The following is a 9,115-nucleotide window of genomic DNA, read 5'->3' on the forward strand; positions in this document are numbered from 1 at the left end:
GTTTGCAAATGGTACGGAGCAGGAAAAACAGAAACAATGTGATTCATTAACACGGATTAAATTAAGTGAATATCATATGGAGGACAGGTTAATATCAAACAAGGGAACAAGACTGAATTCTGCAATTCTGGGGAAAAAAAAAAAATCCAGAATTTCCCTGAAAAGTTTGTAGATGGTTCTGGTTGAAGGGCTGTCGACCTTATTGATACATCTGCACAAATCATTTAGCTGAAGAATGTGCTTAAATTTGTTACATTGGTTTGGCTCTTCTTCCTGTTTTTACTTCAAACTATCACGTCAAATTTACAGTCAGTTCACTTGATTGATGCATTTAAACTGAACCAGCTCAAAGCATTTTGCATTAAAAGAAGTAATTCTTCATTATTCATTACTTAATTCTGAAGCGTTGAACCCGTATTTTGCAGAACTAAATAAAATGTAGAAATCCCTTTGCTGGAAATGGTGAAATATGTCATTAAAAACCTTTTTTAATGTATTATTCTACACATAAATGACGGATGAGGGTGTTTATACACTAAATACTGAATTCTCATTAGATAAAACTGTGGCTTTAGGTCAATAAATAACTTTTTTATTTTAAAGAGAAAATATAACACGTCTGATAATTACGCAGTGAAGAGCTTTTGTAACCTGTTCAGTTAACATCCTTGTGAAATGTCAAAAGTGCACCTGCCTTTTTCACAAAATGCTACACTCAAATCCGTTTTTATCGTTTTTTAATGGGTGAGACTTATTATTTCACACCTTGCACTGATGACCTGTTCGTGCGCCGCGATTCAAAAAGACACCGAATTCCCCTTCAGCTGGAGCATACACCGAGTGAATCATCCCTCATAAATTAAACACATGAAACAAACACTCAATTAGGCGCCTGAATAACCATAGATTGAACCTGAATGGCTGCGCGTGTTTGTTTTTGGATCGGAATACATTAACAATGTTCAAGTTTCTCCATCGTGGGGATTCTTCCCGATCCAGACACAGCCGAGACGTTACACAAGCTGCAGCTCAGCTATATTAAAAAAAAAAAAAAAGGGAGACTTGTAATTAAACACGAGATGCGTAAAGGCAGAGATTCAAAACAAAAGCTGTTCTTGCTGTGTCTCTGCAGAGGCGCTGAAGGACCCTGGTGAAGTCTTTCTATCCCCGTCTTCAATGAGGTTTTGAAAATCAAGGTCACCTACATACAGTAAACACAATACAGCTTTGAATAGAGAGAAGAAAGCCTCACTTGCATCTGACGTTCATTATATATAGACTGTTGAAGTGAAATCTGCGTTATCTAGAGCAGGCATGGAGCTGATCGCAGCTGCTTGGTGAGCTGCAACCGATGCATCGAAAGCCAAAAAATACGAGAGGAAATAATATATAAGTGAAAATATCAGTCATCCGAAGGTGTTTAGGCAGATGGACGTGGTGAAGATGATTCCAGTGATCATGATTGCGGCCTGAGGCACATGGTGGGGCAGTGGTTAGTACTATCGCCTCACACCGAGAACATCCAACCGCTGAAGAATAGGACCAATAGCAGCCTCCCTCACTGAACAAACAACATGTCCAACCTTAACGCGGACCGTGTGTTTTACTGCTGCCAGCCGAGAACAAGAAACTGAATAATTCACAACCGTGATCGGATGGTAAAACTGTAAAAATGAATCCCAGTCAGTGTCTCGGGTTCAAACAGTCACGTAGAAACTTCACAGTGAAAAAAAAAAAAATCCATCTTACTTTATATCAGTGGTGTAATGGAGTGGAGAATGTTTTATTCCACGCCTTTTATTGAACACCTTAACATCAACTGAGTGTTGTTTGAACACTACAGGAGCGCTGTCCAATCCTGAATCTTCAATATTATCTTTAGAATTAGCCTTGTGCCAACTGGCAGTGCGATCGTACATTGGATGAAAAGAGGAGAGAGAGAGAAAGAGGGAGAGAGAAAGAGAGGGAGAGTCTGGCATCGGTATGTATGAAAATTCTTCATAGTAACATAAAATATAATGAGTATGCAGAAATAAAAGAGAAAAGAAACGTGGCGGCGTCTAAAGGATGGATCAAACGCACTGAAAAGAATCTCAATGAGTACTCGCCTTCATATTTTAATCTCTAGCGAAGCTCAAATCTTTAAGAACACTGGAGTTGTTGCTTTTTCAGAAGACTTCTGGGTGAAATACTGTCAGAGATTTGGGATCTGCTAATGGCTGGTAGCAGCGAAATATGTCGTTTACTGAAGAAAGACACTCAAATCTCCCAAAAATATCCAAACCATGATCAATAAAAGTTCACATCAATGACTTTACGAAGCCAACGGCACCCAACCCACACACACAAGAGAGACAAAGTGAAATGTGAATGAATAGGAAGTGATGAAGGAGAGAAGCTCAGTGTAGGACTCCCTGCAGTCTAAACCTAAAGCAGCATCGCTGGGAAATGGCCCACAGCGGCCTGACGCAGCTTGTAACTACATGTTTTACTCAACAGAAAAGTCTTCAGCCCAGTCTTCGGCCTCCTGAACTGGTTCCTGAGAACGGAGGAACCTCCAGTAACTGTTCTGCAGGGGTAATAATTCACAGCTTAAATCATCTCAAACCGCTTCCTCAAACATGAAGATGCTCTCAGATGAAATCCACAGCCTCTATACCCCAATCCAATAGAGATCCTTTGGGATCAGGTGGAAGAGGAGCTTCACATCCTGAATGCACGAGCAGCATACGATATTGGCAGAGATATGAGATTCCGTCATGGAAATGTGAATAAAAACTGGTTTCAGCATCCGGTTGAATTTATTCCACAAATATTGTGCTTTCGTGATGAAGGATCGACATTGCTAATGTTGTGGTAGATGAGCGCAGGACACAGTAAGATAAAAAATGATGAATAACATCAAATTAGAATTCTTTTTGACATTCATACACAGACATTAATTATTGATGGGACGTTCAAAGCTATATATAGCACGGCAGTGTGCATGGCAGCATGTGAATAGTGAACTTGACCTTCCTTCAGATAGCACTGGATTAATTTCACATTCTAATCTGCAAAGTTGAGCTTATAGGAGGAGAATCTTTGGCTCTCTCCAGCTCCCTGCCCACATCTGAATGACCCCCCCTACTGAGAAAGAGAGGATTAAACCATAATATGAATCCTTTATTCTCCATTTAGTCAATTTTACTCAATTATTCATCCAACCTGGGTAAAATTTTTTATGTTGTAATATAATTGAGAGCTCATAACTCAGCTGGAAGACGCAGACGGAGATAGTGATGTACCTGACCTTAACTGATGCCTATTGACAGAGCTCTCTTCTCAAGATTGAATTATGGCTTTGCCATTTGTGCCTCACATCCCATTTTCTACCGCCACAGGCCATATGTTAATAGTTGGTTTTAATTAAATATTTCCGAGTTTAAACTTGACGAAGACTTCAAATGACTTCAACTACGTAGCTACAGGCAGTCTTTTTTCTTTTTTTTTTCCCTGCTGTTGGTGGGATATCTGAACCACTCGTATCCTTCTGGGCAGGAGAATCAATATCTATCTAATGGGGGCACGTAATACGATAATACTGGGCAATTATCAGAGCAGGGGTATGATTAGCATCATCCTTGTTAACCTCTCAGCTTTCAGCTGGGAAAGATCTGGCAACACAATGAATATTTGAGAAGTGTGCCACAGAAACCCAGGAGAAAAACTCATTTAACTCGTCACAAAAGAGCAGCATCTCACTTTCCCTGCCTCTGGATCTGATGCTGTAATTAAAAATTGAGAGGGCATTACACACAACGCCCGACGCTGATTAAATCCATACTGGCCATAGCTTGACGAATAAATGAATTTTTGAGATATTAACATCTCGAATAATGAGAATTTAAAAAAAAAAAAAAAAAAAAAACAGGCAACGGTTATAAATGGTAAAGTTTCACTCAGTAGGATTTCTTTATAGTGCAACGCAATAAATATGTAACAGCTGACATCGTGGATAGAGATGCTAATCTCTCCATTTAATTCACTTTAACTGCAAAAGTCACTTAAATTAATTTGCACTGTAATCTTTATTTCCTTTTCTATGAATAAGAACACAGAAAAAAATAAAAAGTCATTCAGTTCTTTTCAAATCGGCTGAATGGCAGTACGACCTTGTGGGTGGCTGCCAGCAGCAGATTAGCATGCTGATGAAAGGATCCCTTTCCAAAACAACGTCAGTCGTTTCCAAAATGTCCATAAACGTGAAACGAAAACGATTCACATGGAAGGCTGTCGTGTAAACGGCGCCTTAAATTCTCCAGCAAACTGAAACTGAGCACCGAAGTGTCTTTTCATAGTCTCACCCCTACACCTCTATATCCCCCCCCGTCGGATGACAATATGACAATATGCGCCTGTTTTATCCTGGTGGGTTCAGATAACTGATAACTAGCTCCCATTTCCAGCCAGCTCCTCAGATCTTTCCTCAGACCGGCCGTGATTGGATAAGTGGTGGTGAATATGATCAACAGTCTCTCTTTACCAATAATGCCTTGCAGTGAAATCCAAGAATGGCAGGTAGGAACCTTTCCCCCGTGACAAACCCCAGCCATAAAAGACTCTCTCACCGGGTAATTAATCTTGAAGAGGGTGGTTAAATTTCATACCAATGCTTAAGTTCAAAAGGGAGAATCTACCGAGATGACTGACCTCAGCAGTTTTTACACAGCGGCAGCTCTTTTCACCGTCTGCGGATCGGTGGCTCAGTCTGAGGCTATAAAGAAAGAAAAAGACAATGTTCGGGGAGAAAAATGGTGAATGCCTTGTTTTGCTGACCAAATGGCTTTGACTGTTTCCACGAGACGAACAGAGAGGGAAAAGAGAAATCATTGTTTTCCTCTCATCCAGACTCATTGAACACCATGCTGGGAGTGAAGCTGTGCTCCAGACACTTTTTTTTTTTTTTTTTTTTGCTGTTGCTCTTTCATTTATTATTCACTGCGGTTATGAAAGTGTAAAATGACTGCTCCTCAACAGTTTTCACACAATCGTGCCTATTCTCTCACCTCTCGGCGACCCCGGTTCAGCTGTCTGCTCCGACACGGCCGTGACACTCGCCGCGTTCACAGCACAAAACTTCCCATGTGTCATATCACTCAGGGCGTCTCGTGCCACTTATACTGTTCACACCCTTCCTCAATGTCGTGTCAGCCGTGGGACAAGGCAACAGGGCGCAAGTTGAAAGAAATAACGTCACTGTGCTCATCGCGTGCAGACCTGACTGAGCTGTGCACTGTTGGAGCAATCCAAAGCAAGTTACTTCTTAATTACTGTTCACATCAAATTAGGGATAATACTTGCTGATATCGAGCACCTCCGGCGGCCCGACAGCCTGGGTTGTGTCGGGTGACCACATCACCGGCACTGGTCTCGGTATCGTTGCATTCCCACATGAAATCAAAAGCAACCCTTCACGGCTTCACAATAGAGACAAACCATCCCACTCCATCATCCAATTAAACTGACGCAGAGAAAAGGCTGACGGGCTTTCTCTCATTAAGTAATTTCCAAGGAATTGCGTTTATTTCAGTTTCTCCATAATGTGCGCCAGCATCGCGATACATCTTCATTAACAAGGGTTAGTCTTAACCTTAATTTTTATTTAGGTCTGTAGTTTCCTGATAAAGATTATTCATCATTATGTATGTTTTGTTAAGTACAGATTTTAAATTGGAGACAAATCAGATATTTTACAACACGTCTTGTACCCACAATGCTCCTGGTTGGAATCGGCGCTTGGGGTCGTTCCAGTGTTCTCGCTGTGTCTCCTCAGGCTCTCAAACACATGTATTTTAGCCTAGTATCGACTGGAACGTGAATGTTTGCGATTGTTTCTGTGTGCCTAGTGATGGACTGACAACCTGTTCAGAGTGTACCTACAGTCAGCTGGGATCAGCGCCAGCTCTCAGTCACTTACTCCTGACTTATTCTCTGTTTTCGGAATTTGTTTCTTAGAGGAAAAATGGTTTTAATGGAGATTAAAAAAAAACAAAAAAAAAAAACAGAGACCATCACATCAGAGATAATAGTCGATGTTCCTCTGATGGGAAACAGCTCACGTGCGTCTTTGCTGTTTTTTTCTTTGACACTGGCAGGAACATCAAGCGCAGTGATTGCACAGTGACCCATGGGGACGGATGCCACTGTGGGGAGATAATTGAATTCTCCTTTAAAGGAACTCATGAAATTTTTAGGTGAAAACACGTTCTGAGGTTAGATTAAGGTTATATTATGGTTGAGCGAGTAGTTATTGTAAATTAACAGGAAACAAACGCAGGTCGATGCCACGTCCCAGTGAGACAGGGAAGATAATTACAAAGGCGAAAATACATAAATATTAACAATACTCTACGAAGTGGTAAATTTCTATCCAGGTGTACATATTAAGAAGCTTGTTGTAAACTAGATTGCAAACACTTCTTGTCAGTTTTTATGAAACACCACTGCTGCATCATAATGAACACAGACCACAACAGGGGGAAGTTCGGTCTGACTCATGTGGGCCGATCCACCAGATGAGCTGCTGCTAAGTTGATGCTCGATATCTGACTGAAAAAAAGCTACTGTGAAAAGTTTGGTGGGGAAGAAGCTGCCAGCCAGGAGAAAAAGGAGAAGGCTGTGAGGATGTTCATTAAAGCAGTGAGAGAGGACATGCAGGCAATCATTGTGTGGAAGGAGAATACAGCAGGCAGGGGTGATATTCTGGGGCCAAGAACGAAGAAGAAGAAGAAGTTCTCACATTCTGGCATATTGTGTTCGTGTAACCTGCAACCCTTGTGGAGAAAAAGAACAAAAAGGATTCAAAATACAAAATTTGACATTTCTAACGCTGCTAACAATGATATTGAATGAAACGAGGCGAACTTTATCAAGCACCGGTGTGAATGAAAAGCTGTCATCAGCGTGGATTTGATGAAGATAAAACAAACCCGAAAGCAAAACCTGACAGAGACGTCTGTAATTATACATTGCAGGTGTTGATATTCCTCGCGTATACAAAGCACTGCAGCCTAGCATACATGAATGGATGAAAGAAAAGATGAATATTTCAGGTTATAGCCGCAGGAATACATGAATGAAATAAAAAAAAAAAAAAAATCCAGCCGCATTCAAAAGTTGTACTACTGAAAAGAAACACTTGGTTTCAGATTTAAGAAGATTGCACCACAAACCTGAGTGTAAAGCTTTGTGCTGAAACGATCTGTCAATTTGCAGCGTCATAAAAACATGGTAACCAACCTCCTGAGCTTCAAACATTTAGAAATACATATCCGACATCGATACGATCATCCAGGGCGCCAGAATGGATCACACAGGTCTTTTCATTTGAAGCTATATCAGCGCCGCAGTCAAGTTAAAATAAAAAAGGATAAACAGAACAGAAAGTGTTGAAGACAGGCAGCTAAGGTAGCAAAAAAAAAAAAAGAAAAAAAGAAAAGCTTCTATATAATACACGATGGATCTCTCATTCTAGGTAATACACACAATCGGACCGGCTTTGCTCAGAGGGGAATCTATCCATCTCATGGCATCAATTATTCATTTCGCTCCCCCTCTCTCTGCAGCCCGGCTACAAGACAATAGCTTTCTCTTGGAATTGTGGCTGAAATCGGAGAAAAGCTCTTTCCCCTCAGTGTGACAGCTTCCAACAAAACATATGTCTTTTAGTAACTGACTCAGAGTCGCAGGGCAGGGGGAAGAGGACAATATTTTACCAGCCAAGATTAAACATCTATTAATGCAGAGAGGAAAACGTATGTTTGGAGCTACGGATGCGCATTTAATAAAGGGAATTAAATCCACTATGTTTACAGCAACAGAGAAGCAGGAGGTTAAAATATACAACAGTCCCGTAAACACGGCCTTCGCTGGTTTCAAGAGTAATAATGTTCTCTGTTTCTTACGTCAAGATGCAGAGATTTATGTGATTACATGTATCTGATGATGTACCTCAGTCGGCAAACATACAAATACAGTCTGTCCATGTTGACATTGTCCTGTGTCTCCAGTCAAAAGCCGCTCATCAGTCCCATCCTGTCGCCTCCATCGATGTAATTAACAGTCTTGCTGGATAATCCTTAATTATTTGCCAGTGAACTAGATGACACTCATTTATTGTTGTTATGAAAGAGCTGTTGGGAGCAATCACAGGATCAAGAACTGGATGATAATCAGTCCGGGCAAGGAATGAAGTTAATTCCTAATTTAATTGGCATTTCAGACAGAAAAGAAATTAATCCATATTAGCTTTTTTTTTTTTTTTTTTTTTTTTTTTTCCCTTAAATGCTGCGGAACTTTATGTATGCTTGTGAAGGTCACCGTCTTCCAGGGATATGCCATGCTTCCCACTGCTTTCATGGTCTTCACTGCCCTTTCAATTAAAACCCCCTCATTAGAGCTGACAGAAGATCTTTGATTGGGCTGTTTATACTGCAGAGGGGGAAACTAACCATGAATGTTTATGCTTATCGGACAAAAAGGATATAGGGCGAACATGCATACTAATGCTATTATACAAGTTGGAAACTTCTATATGATATTATGTATTGCTGTTGTGGCCACCTATCTAATAACACAGCCTTTCAGAATGCAATCTGCCATGTGTACAAGCACAAATAAAGCGTATTATATTCTTCCCAGCTCAAGGTAGCATGCTGTTTTCTCTGAAAAGAGGAATATTCGGTTCACTTGGCTTGATTGTAATAAGATTCAGAACCTTGCATGTTGACTAATTGGTTCTGCAGGGGTAGAGACCACTGAGTCACCGCTGTTATTCTTGCACAGGGGCCGCTACAGCATGTGGCCCAGGTCAGGAAATGAAAATGACTTCCTGTGACGAGAAGTGACGGCATTAAACAGCTCGAAATATCTGACTCATCGATGAAAACATGTTCACGGCTTCACAGCACCTACAGAAGCCATCTTTTACATTATGACCTTGATGAACTGAGGTGTTTTTTTTTTTTTTTTTAAATTCATTTTCAGCCGAACTGTCGCTAACAGTCTGGACTCCAGCTGTTCACACGAGTCTGGATGGGTTCATCGGGTTTCGAGACGAGGCCTCCGCACCTTC

Source organism: Salarias fasciatus, chromosome 18 (genome assembly GCF_902148845.1).
Source record: "Salarias fasciatus chromosome 18, fSalaFa1.1, whole genome shotgun sequence".
In the NCBI taxonomy this organism is placed as follows: domain Eukaryota; kingdom Metazoa; phylum Chordata; class Actinopteri; order Blenniiformes; family Blenniidae; genus Salarias; species Salarias fasciatus.